Consider the following 13018-nt stretch of genomic DNA (forward strand, 5'->3'; position numbering starts at 1 on the left):
TGTCACCAGCGATGTTTCCGCAGCATCGGCCCCCGGTGCCACCCCGACTCCTCCTCTTCCAGGCCGACTCCGCCCCGAGCTAGCTATCACACCCGAAAAGTGACTTTTCACGTGCGATAGCGTTAGAGAATGACCCCCTTAGTTCATTACTCTGATCATAGGGTGGTATTTTTTTAATTTTAGTTGGGTGAGGAGGGGTGTGAATGGACGTCTTGGGTCTGGATGCTGAAGACAAGGACCAGAACAGAAGACTTCTTTTAACATCTGAAAGGTGGCTTGTGCTTTGAGGGTCCACACATGAGTGTTAGCCCCTTTCTTGGTCATGGCGGTGAGCAGAGCAGCTAGGGTAGAACAATTGGGAGTGGTGGAGGGAGGCAGAGAGAAGAAAGTGAATGAGGAGTGCACATGGCATTGCTCCCTTCCTTCTACCCCCAAGGAGATAAAGAGCAGGCCATGATTTTGAATTTCAGGCCCTATACCCTTGTTGAAGGAGATTGAGGACAGCAAATAGTGCACACAATCTGTTCCTGCCACCCCTCCCTCCCCCCACTCCCAAGGCAGAGGTGAGCCAGCAGATTCTGGCTTGAAAAGGAGGCCTGTACTTTACCAGCTGAGGAAGTAGAGGAGGAGAGTTGTTGGAGAGGGAGAGGAGGGTGTTCAAGGACCAGCAGGAAAGGGGAACAGACTTAGGACCACTAGGTGATGGGAGGGAGGGGAACAAGGATCTCTGGGAACTTTATGAGAGGATGGAGGATCAGGATCACCAGTGCAGAGAGGAGGAGGAGTTTAGAGAGAAAGTAGCTCATTCTCCTTTCCCACCTTCTTCTCCTCCTTACCCCAGAGATCCTGGATCCCGAACCCCCAGGCATCCTTCACTTAACAGTGTTCATCGAGCATGTTAAAAATGTGATGAGTGCGTTCAAGAATATGAGTGTATGTGAGAACGTTAACACACAGTCCTTGTTCCACCCCTTTGTTCAGGTCACACTTGGTCCTGGCCTTGCTCATCTCACCCTCCTCCACACTTCTACTTCTTTTTTGTCTACCAATTAAGTCCTAGTCCTTAGGTGGGCTGAACTAGGCAATTGCCCTGGAACCCACATTTTGGAGGACCCCATACCACCTGGGAAGTCCTGCTTCCATGTGACATAATTAGGCCTATTTTCAGCCTGGCCAGCAGGAGAATGAGTCTGGCACTTCTATCTCGCTCCTCTTGCTGCTGGCTCTTCTCCCTCCTCCACCAATCAAATTGCTGATCTGACTGGTATGGGAGGAAGAGAAGCCTATTGGCAGTAGGAGAAGCCAGAGGCACTCTGCTGGCTAGGCCACGAAATTGGAAAGAAAGAGAAGCCCCTGGAGACTGGAAGAGCAGTCTTTTATTTGGTAAATCAGGGGCTTTGGGGGGGGGGGGGGGGGGATAGTAGCAACTCAGGAATGAATTTGGAGCGATGAAACAGTGGGGACTGAGGAATGAGGTTGGGAAGCAGTGCTGTCCTGGGGGTGGGAAGGGAATTAATGCAATGCAACCTCCAGTGGCCAAGAGATGCCATAGACATCAAGTATGAAGAAGGCCTCCAGAATCTTCAGTCCCTGGGGGACCCCCATGCCAAACAATTTTCCCTGAGCCCTGCACAAATCCCCCTGTTTCTCCCACCCTCTGCACTCTGTACCTACGGCCTTGGTGAGAATGCCCCTCACTCACTGCAATATCCATAGCCCATCCTGCTCCTATGTTTCCTCCTCACTCACTGCTGTGATGACATCAGCTTTCTCCTGGGCAGTTGCAGTAAGTGCTTGTGGTATGGTTAGAGGGCAGGTGCTGCAGGTCTGATGTCACTGTTTGGCCCCAGTGTCTTTCTACAATGTCCTCTTGTGACCAATGTCTGAAGCACAATTGCAGCATGATAGGGCAAGTGTCATGGGTCTGGTTTCGCCACTTGGCTCAGACTTCTGGATGATTGCGGTGGATGTGTGCAGGGGCTTCCAGCACGCACCTCAGGCTTATATTCCTTTCTTCTCCACCCCCATTGAAGAATCTCATATCTGCCACAGCACCCCTATGGGAACTGCGAGGATCAAAGACAGACAGATAGCTGGAGAGACAGGACATGGATATGAAACACTCTGTCTTTTCCCACTGAAGAAAAGAAACAAGGCCGGATTTTGGACAACTGGCACCCTGGAAGAAAAGCACCTCCCGCCCACACCTGATGGCACCACCGCCTATCTGATTGTGCCCCCTCCGGGCCTCTCTTCGGTCACAGCAGGATGGCATCTGCCACAGCCATGCTGCCGTGGGATGGGTGGTGCTGGCAATGCTCAGGGTGCACCCCAGCTGATGGTGCTCCAGGCAACATCAGTTAATGTAAATCGGTTATTTACTCTCTCAGATAATAGAAGGACAAGGGGGCACTCCATGAAGTTAGCAAGTAGCTCATGTAAAACAAATCGAAGAAAATTCTTTTTCACTCAGGGCATAGTTAAACTCTGGAATTCACTGCCAGAAGATGTGGTTTCAGAAGTTAGTGTAACTGGGTTTAAAAAAGGTTTGGATAAGTTCCTAGAAGATAAATCTATAAACTGCTATTAAACAATAGTAGCTTGTGATCTAATGTTTGGGAACTTGCCAGGTACTTGTGACCTGGATTGGCCATTGTTGGAAACAGGATACTGGCTTGATGGACCCTTGGTCTGACCCAGGGTCCATCAATGACTGCCCAACTCGCTCACCCCAAAATCTGACCCTGAAAAGAATGTCTAAAAAAGAAGTAACATATATTTGAAACATTGAACAATTTGCTAAACAATTCATAAAAAATGAAAAAGGTCATATCAGATCCTAGGGCTACAGATGTACTACTCCAAAGTTGTGCAAGTAGCACAGCAGAGTTGTTGTTTCAACCCGCTTGCAATTGCGGAAATAAAAGGTCAAACAAACAATGGGCAGTTCTATTTGTCCTCATCTGAGGGGTAGGAATGAAGATTTCTACATCAAATGAAAAATCCTGTTTTGTTTATGCTGCTGTTAAATTGCATCACCTTTCCAAAAGCAAAAACTAGAACAAAATCCAGTTTGCTGAGTTGCCTGTGCCAGTGATATTTACCATGAAAACATTTGCTTTGGACAAAAAAATTACAGAATCCTTCTTCCCCCTTTATTAACCTTTATATGACCATTAGGACTGTAGATGGAAAATATTTCTGCTTCATATCATTATTTTGTTTCATTTAAGATTTAAGATGTTTCTATTGTTTTGTTTTCCCTTGTATATATCATTTTCTACATTTGCTTTGCTTTAGCATGTGCATTTTTTTTTATAATATTCATGTTTTACTAATAGCGCCCCAAAGCACTTTGGTGCATGCTAAAGCTGCATAACAACATCACAGAAATTTTGTGTGTGTGTGTGTGTTTTTTCAGATTTTTCATGTCATTTTCAAATAACAATATATCCCTATCTACCTGTTTAAAAATTGATATGGATTAGAATATTTCATAAAGCAAGTCCAAAAATCAATTTGATTGCGCAATTTGGAAACAGCACATCTTTTGCCCAATTCTTAGTTTCCCACAAAGGAACACATGGTAACAGATACAAAAAGGGGTTGAAGTCAGTGATGACACTCCTAGGTACTGTTGGTGCTGTCCCTGCTCTCCTCCCCCCCCCCCCCCCCCTTCCCTCCGCATATGACAGGAAGGGAGGAGGCGGCTCCAGTGTGTTTAGTCTTTTGGATGATTGTGGTGCTTGAACAGGCATTGCTAGGTACCTAAAAGATCCGGGGCATTGGTCCATAAACTCTCCTTTTCCCTCCCCCTGAGATTTGGATAACTCAGTCACAATCAGCAGCTTCTCCTTCCCCCAAGAACAATCATCTAAAAACACATAATTGGACATCACACAAGTGACCTCTGTTCTCTGTTCCCCATACAGTTGTCTCTAGACAGAAGAACCTTCTAAACAAAAGCATCACTCAATAAAAAGTCTTCAATATGGAAGTGAAATCTGGGAGCGATACAGGATAGGACAGAATCCCAATATAAAACCTGTACCTCAAGCTCTGCAATACTCTGCTCACAGAAACTCCCCTAACAAAGGGTGCAGAAGAAAACAAGGACATTTCCCTTTTATCACTCATCATAGAAAAATAATATTCAAAATCTAGTACCACCTCAGTAACAGCAACACAAACTCCCTCCACTAGAAGCAACATTTTAATAAAATCCTGCAACAAATGTTCTCAGAACCTATAGGAAACCTGCCATATCATAATATCCTAACTGGCAGACTCAAACAGTAAGAAACCGACCTATGAAAAGACAACCCTAGAAAAATTACATCAGGCCCTAAAACACCAATATGCCTCCTATTAGGAAATCAGAAAAAGTCAGGCTGCTATAGATCCCTACTGTCAAGAAGCTGCTCTTCTCAGGGTGTTGTCCGCAAGGATTATTTTCTCTGTTGGCTGTTATGTTCTGTCCAAACACGACCTAGGCTGCTCTCGGTTAGTTAACTGTATCACTCAGACCTTCCCAGATTAGTCTATAGCTGTCTCCTAAAACAGACAGGCCTCTGGAGTGTGTCACTTTAATTAAACTTTCAAGTTCTTTACTTCAGTGGGCTGGAGCTTTACCTTCAAGGAGGGTAAAGCAAAAACAAATAAAAAATGCCCTAGTCTATTCTCTTAGTTCACAGGTCTAATTATGTAGCTCTGCAAACAGCTATTAAAGCATGCACTGTCTAGTGCCACCACCCATGGTAGTCTCAACAGACTGGACGACTACCATCCATCCACAGCTGTTTGTTTAAAAAAAAAAACCAATAGAGCTTCAAGCTGCATGAGGTGAGAGAAAACAAAAGCATGCACTTTGCTTTAATATTGCAGAGCTGCCAGACCCTCTATATATTCCATCTCCTCCTCCACACTCTCCTCTGAAGGATTGTCATGTAGTTCAATCTCCATGCTCTCAGGTTCATTATTCAAGTCTGCTCCAGCTTTCAGTCTTTCCTCCTCCCAGGGCCAGCTCTCTTCCTGCTTCCGGTTGCACACTGACCTGATTAAAATCACATCATGGGAGTGTTTCCCTACTTCCCTCCTGCAGTCGTCAATCAGGTAATCTAAGCCTACCTCCCGAGGCCTTCTGGGAGATGTATTTTCCTTGGTAGTTCTATCCTCTTAGACAAATCTTTAAATGTACCTTCCCTCTTAAAGTACCCTCTATCCTTTCTGTCCTTTGGGGAACAACTGTTATGAGTACCATGGCACCTCATCACACTACACAGAAACTACAAAGAGCAGAATACTTCACCTCAGTCACATATGCAAACACAGTCAGACCCTCACCAAACACAGAATAAAGAGTCCATAAAGTAGAAATACCAATGTTCAGACAAAAACTGAACTGGAAACCATAAGAAGCCAGACTCTATATGAACTGCAACAATGGAAAAACAGAAACATCACCATTCCTCATAAAATATCAAACAATAAATCAAGTAATATACAACATCAATCATAATAATAAAACCATACTAATAAAAATAATAAATATTTCAAAAAAGTTAATGAAGAGAATAACATCCAATAATTTCAACTTTTTAAAAATTTACCAAATAATAACAAAATATTTCTAAGCAGCACACACATCAATTAACACTCAATAATTATAACTCAAAAGGATAAAATCCCAGTGTTGTCCATATCTGGGAACATTTTGATTTCCATGTCTTGGATTAGTGGTGTTTATCCTCTCTCTATCATATACACATATTCTGTAATGCACACATGTTCAAACTTTCATATAATTCCTGTCTCTCCCCCTCTCGCACACACAAACACAGATGCTCTCACACATACTCCGTCTCAGGCACATGTTCTCTCTCTTTCTCACACACACACTGGTTTTCACTCCCGCAGGCTCCCACTCTCACATACTCACACAAATGTACTCTACCCCACAGGCTTCCTCTCTCTCTTTCTCTCTCTCTCTCTCTCACACACACACACACACATACACACACACACACACACACACACATGCTCTGAATTTGATAGGCTCCTTCTCACACATACACACATCTACATGTTCTCAACCTCACAGGTTTCCTCTAAGACACACCCACACTCCCACAGGCTCTTAATCTCACAGGCTTCATCTCTCTCTCTCTCTCTCTCTCTCTCTCACACACACACACACAGGCTGTCAACCCCACAGGTACCCTCTTACACATACACCAGATTTCACTCTCACAGGCTCCCACTCTCTCATACACATTCTCTCTCACTCACACACACTCTGTCTCACACCAACACACAAACACATACTTATGCTCTCAACCCTACAGGTTCCCTTACTTACACACACACACACACACACACACACACACATATGCTCTCAACTCTCTCTCACACACCCACATGCTGACATATACACACATTACCACAGACTCCCTCACATATACACACAGACACTCACTCTCACACACTCAGACACATTCCCACATGCTCTCTCTCTCACTCACACACATTCACTCACACAGGCTCTCTCTCTTCTGGACTAGCCTTTGCAGGATGGGGTCCATGGCAGCCTATCAGGCCTCTTCTTTGGCTGCCATAGGATGGGGGCCAAGGTGGCTTGTTGGGCCTATTGTTCAACTGCCAAGGGATGGGGGCAGCAGTGGACTGTATGGCCTTTTTTTTAGCCACCATGGGGTGGGGGCCACAGCAGCCTGTCAGGCCTCTTCATCAGCTGCCATGGGATGGGATCTATGGTAGCCTGTCTGGCCTTTTGTTTGGCTATATGGGATATGAGGAGGACCACTGGGCCTCTCCTTTTCTTTGCAGCCTAACAGTTGCTGAAAGAGACTTGGTGCATCGAGAATGAGACTTCGGGAAAGGCTCCCATATGCCCCAGTGGCATCGCTATTTGTGGGCCTGGGCAGGCCATGGCCCACCTACTTTGCATTCAGGCCCACCCACTCAGAGTTACCCAGTGCCTGAGAAGAGAGGCCCGATAGACAGCCATCGCAAAACTCATCCTGCATGGCCCGACCTTGACTTGTCCTTCACGGGGCCGTCGTGGAGCTCATCCCATGCTACCTAACACTAGGGATGTGAATTGGGTCCAGAATCATATCCAGAATCGGAATCTTGGGATTGGGATTGGGATCGGAATCGTAGCCATTTTTTTTTATCTGCTGTGACCGATCCCGATCCTGATAAACTCATCCCGACCCCTAAAATCAAATTCTATAGAATCCCCCCACCCTCTCGAGCCCTCCAAAACATTCTTTAAGTACCTGGTGGTCCAGCGGCCCTCCCGACCCCCCCCCCCCAAATTTTCTTAAAGTACCTGATGGTCTAGCAGGGATCCCGGGAGCGATCTCCCGCTTTCGGGCTGTCAGCCGAGAATAGGCCCGACCGTCACAGGGCTGTCGCGGAGCATGAGAGAGCATGAGAGAGAAACCTGTGTGTGTATGTGTATGAGAAAGAGCATGGGAGTGAGAAGCTAGTGTGTGTGTGTGTGTGTGTGTGTGTGTGTGTGTGTGTGTGTGTATGAGAGAGAGCATGGGAGTGAGAAGACTGTATGTGTATGCATGAGAGAGAGCATGGGAATGAGAAGCCTGACTGTGTATGTATGAGCGAGAACATAAATGAGCGAGAACATAAGAGTGAGAAGTCTGTGTGTGTGTGTGTGTGTGTGTGTGTGTGTGTGTGTGTATGAGAGAAAGCATGGAAGTGAGAAGCCTATCTGTGTATGCTAGGGAGCATTGGAGTGGAGAGCAGCTGTGTGTATATATGAAAGAAAGCATGTGGGTGTGAGAGACAGTTGATGTGAGAGAGAGCATGTGGAAGTGGAAGCCTACATGTGGGAGACAGCATGTAAGAGAACCTGTGTGTGTATGGGAGTAGAAACCTTCATGTGAGAGTGGGAACTTGTGTGTGAGAGCTTGCATGTGAGAGTGAGAGCCTGCATGTGAGACAGGGTATGTGAGAGTGGGAGTGGGATTCTGTCTGTATGTTAGAAAGAGCATGAAAGAGTGGGAGCCTGTGTGAGAGAAAGTATGTGAGAGATAATCTGTGTATGTGTATGAAGGAGGAAGGAAAGAAGACAAGAGGAGAGAGAAGAAACAGAAAGAAAAAAAGAGACCCTGAAAAAGGAATTAGGAAAAGACAGACAATGGAAACAAAGAGACTGGGACCAACCGATTAGAAAAATAAGATCAGCGATTGGAATATGCCATCTTTGGGAATGTGCATTTCTTATATATTTGTGTTTTGCAGTTTCTTCAGTATTCTAGTGTTCACAAGAGGCTGAGGCTGGTTTCTCAGGCTTTCCATTTCAATTTTGTCTGTATGTTTATTTCTAATTTGTAGTCCCTAATTCTGTATTAGGTAAGGCTCTGTCTGTGTTGCACATATGTGACAGTAGTGCATTATTTTGGTTAGTATGTAGTTTCTCAGTAGGGAATTGCAGTAGTTCAGCTTGCTCTGTATGCCCACTACATAGTGTATTAGTGTTCTAGGGCTTGGTTTAATGTTTGCATTTGCTGCCTTTTTTTAGATAAGGTTGCTGCTGTTTGACTCCTGAGAGTTACTGCTGTTATGGTATGGCATGGGAAAGTTATAGGTGTTGTTTGTTTTGTTTTGTTTTTGTACGGATTTGCCTTACTTCACAAAGTGATTGGCATTGGAGAGCATTTGTTTTGCTAACACTGAGGTGGCACCAGCATTTGAATATATATTTTTTTGCATGTCCTAGTTCTTTTCTGCACCTGTTGCAAATCTTAAATTCTTATGATGATTATTATGATTATTGCTGTTTTATTGTAGTTATGATATTCTCTGCATTTTGGGAAAGAGGATTCATAAAAGAATACATTTATATTTGTTTTATTATATAATATGATCTGATGTTTCTGTTAAACTTCTGTTACTTTGTACATGATGAGTATTTATAAACTGCAATAAATATAAAATAAATTAATATAGATTAATAAGTATTTTTAAAGTGCTTGAAATAATAGAATTAAAATATTTTAAAGCAATACTCATGATGAAACTACTAAGAAATCCATTGTCAGATGCACTCTAAGGCATTATTTATTGATAAGAGTACAAATAGTAGGGCCTAGACTTGTATTTCAACTGCCCACCCACCTTAACCTTGGGCACCCCCAAAAATTCATTTCGGGCTACACCACTGGTATGTCCAGGGCTAGTGACACCCATGGTTGCTTGAGTCAGCCTCACTATCTCCCCTTCTGTTCTCGGCATGCTGCCGGGAGGGGAGGGGCTGAACAGAAATCAGGGGCTGTTCTCCGCTGAGTTAAATTCAGAGAAGCTGAGAAGCAATGAATCTTCAGCCAGCCTGCTGCCTCTGTTTTTGCACCTCAGGCACAGGCTTATTGGCAAAATCAGGCCTAGTTGAACTAGCACAAGGTTGGAACTTGCGAGTGATAGTACCAATCATCAAGGCTTCAACCCTGGCTACTGTCCATTCACATCAGGTGCATAGCTATGAGTTGTCATGGGTGGGGTCTGTGTCCCCCTCACATTTTACTCAGGTCCCATCCCCTAGCAGCAGGATCATGTCCCATCTGAGTCAGCCCTTAAAGATGCAGCAGTTAGAGGGTCTGGAGGCACTGGAATCACTGCCACTCTATGATCCCCTGCGTCTCTAAAAATGCTTTGAACAGGGAAACAACACTGTTCTTGAGCTAGTCCCATAAAGATTTGAGGTCATCAAAGTCTTCTTGTTTACTTTTGGCAGGTAAATAGTCTCCCTCTTCTCAGCACCTTTCAGTTGGAAACCTTTTTACATAATTGCTCTGTAGCAACTTGACCCCCTTGCATAAAGTAGCTGCCATAATAACAGAGGAAGAATGAGGGACAGCCAGGGTAAGGAGCGAGAGGCTGAAAACACAGATGATACTGTGTTGCCAGAAATTAAAGGCTTTTGTAGCCACTGCCCTGAGGACCCATATAGGATGGAGGTAAGAGATGGGGGTCTAGCATAGCGCCCCCACAAGTTAACCTTGAGCTCTCTCTAAAATTCATTTCTGGCTATACCAGATTCACACATCTTTCATATGCCTTCATAATTCAGTCAACTTTTAAAAAATGTATCTAAATTAGAGAATATATTTCTCATTTGCATACATCATGCTTGGATCAGAAATGATGGAGCATTCAAGCCGCAAATTCTTAAGTCGTTTCCTTGAGGAATTTAAACAGCGATAGGGAAACTGGTTTGTAGGTATATGTGGTTCTCCAGGGAGGTGAGGGACTGCGAAGGGTGCAGCAGCAGCAGAGATAATAGAAAAAAACACAAAGGAAGCAAATCATCAAATGCATAGCCCACAAAAAAAAAACTAGTTAGAGATTACTGTAATTCTAAAAACAGACAGAAGAAAGAGGTGGTAGATTTCTGAGGTTTGTTATAGCTGAGTTCTACTGATCAAAAATACAGAACTAAGACCAGATTCAGGTTTCAGGCAAAGCAGGGCAAAAATACCCACAGGCCCATTTGCTAGTACGGTTTTGACATAAGACTCATCTTTTGCCCAAGGATTTAATTTCCCGTATATTCAGGAAGGCAAATAATCTCACAGGGCAAAAACTTGCAAACAAAACTCACGCACAGAGCACTGTGGGACTTTAGCCTAATTCCTAAAGGTTGCACTTTTGGGCAAAAGCCCTGCAGCACCTTTTGCAGAAGTTTTATTTTGGCTGCACAGTATTTTCTGTATTTTTTCTTCTTTTCCTAAAACTGCAGGATATTAAACCTGAGGGCTACAGGTGCACTATTCCCAAACGTGTTCACATCGTACAGTAGCTGTGTTAGCTCGCTTCCATATGTAGAAAGGAAAGGTCAAACAAATTATAGGCAGGATCTCCAGTCCTGCAAAATTCATCCCTTGCCGCAGAATTGCCAGGCATGGCCAAATTGCCACAGGAGACTGGGGACCCTCTCAGAAGAAGCACATTGGTGGCAGTGGATGGCGCAATGTCCCTTACCCCCACCCGTTTCTCTTCACTCACCGACTCCTATCACTTCAAAACAGGAAGAGGAGGAGGAGGGCCATGCGGCTCCTCCAGCACATCCTTCCTCCTCCGCTGCTGGGGCCTGGATGGCGCGCTTTGAACCGCATGCTTCTTTTTCCTTAGCCTTCCTGAAGCCCCCATCCTCTCCTCCATCTCCCTCTGTCTTCCTCCATCCCTTCTCTCGCTATCCCTTCTGCCTAAAATGCCTTCTTCATCTCCTTCCTCTGCCATCTCCTCTCTTCCCATTCCAAGAACCCTTCCTTGCCTTCCTCCCCAGCCCCAATCACTAAGATCCCTTTTCCTTTGATAAAGAACCAAACAAATTAATGACAGAATGTCAGGAAATTACTTTATAATATATATATATATATATATATATAATTTAAATTGCAAATACATGCAAAATTAGGAAACTTTGCCACATATTTTGCACGGAATCTTGAAAAATCTGTAGCAGGAAGTTGGGGGCTCTGGTTAAAGGTAAGGCTTTGGCCTTGGCCTTTCCTTTTAGTTGCCTGTACTCTCTTCTTTATGTTCTACTATGCATCCTGCTTCATTTTCTGTGGTCACAAGCCTTGTGCCTTAGCCCAGGAAAATATATACTACTCACTCACAAAGAGAAACTAAAGATGCATCACTTTTCTTTATACATGCTTATTATAACAACAAACCTTATATCCTATCTAGACATTAAAATTCTCTCTATCACAAACACACCTCATTCATCCACTTTAAAAACAATATTGCACCTGTCCAAAAAATATTGCATTTAAATATCATATAATTTTTATTCAAAAAACAATTAATTGTAATTATCTCTTCATCACTTTCTTTGCCACGTTGGTTTCTTCATGCAAACAGATGTTGAATGTACTTTATCTGCATATCTTCTTCATTATCCATGTGCCCCTCTTAATACATTTTATCTTCCCAGTCCAACAAAGATATCTCCATTTCACCCTGTTACTTAAGGGCTTCCTCAGGGACTAACTTAAATGATTCTAAAAAAATCACGATTGATGCCACATCTCTCCAATAAAACCCAACCAGATCCTACTGTGCTTCTTCTGTATTTTAATCTCAACGTTTCTCACAGTGTAACCGTCTTCTCTATTTATCTCAACAAGTCCCGACTATTATCGCGACTTCTTTCACTTTTTCAATATTCAACAGTCACAGTCATCTCTCAATATTGTCTGAAAGCAATCCATTGAAAATCATCTATCACCTTCACGAATCCAATACTCAATAAGCCATACTGAAAAAGGCATACAGGAAAAGGCAGAATATCAAATAAATAAATATAAATATACATTGGACTTCTGTAATATATTTCTAAAGAGCTTTCAGTGTCTCCACATACTTAGTATGTTGTATTTATATTGTATTTTGTTGTCATGCATTTTGCTATGTAATCCACTGCGATTTATAAACAAAGGTGGAATATTAAATCAAATAAATAAATGCATAAGCGTTGCACTCCCTTTATTGTGAAAGTTCAGTTTGTTAAGCTAAGTATAACTGTACAAGCAAACTCACTTGCAGGCATTTTGTGCTTTTTCTTGCCTTCCTCATGCCTGAAAATGAGATCTGTCTCTTACTATATTGAGCAGAGAGCTGCTTCTCACCCACCTCTGCTTCGCCAGCTTTCACTTAATGGGAAGGCTATATAGCTATTAGATTCTGACACTGCTGGATTTGCAGTCCCTTTTTCAACCTAGACAGCCTTCACATACATAAAAGGATCCAGAGCTGCTGCTGATCACGAATCCTTTCTTATGTACACAATCTGAAAATAAACAAATTGCATAAACAGGAAATCGAGTTGATTGATTCACAAACTGACCTTTGCGGCCTTTAAAGATGAAATGAAAGGACACAGCCTGTTACTTCAAAGGCAGACTGGTTCGGACCAGGACAGCTTCTTGTTTGCCAGAGTTCTTTAACCTGGGAAGCCTGCATAAAAGCTGGA

The sequence above is a fragment of the Rhinatrema bivittatum genome, chromosome 3 (genome assembly GCF_901001135.1).
Source record: "Rhinatrema bivittatum chromosome 3, aRhiBiv1.1, whole genome shotgun sequence".
Lineage (NCBI taxonomy): Eukaryota > Metazoa > Chordata > Amphibia > Gymnophiona > Rhinatrematidae > Rhinatrema > Rhinatrema bivittatum.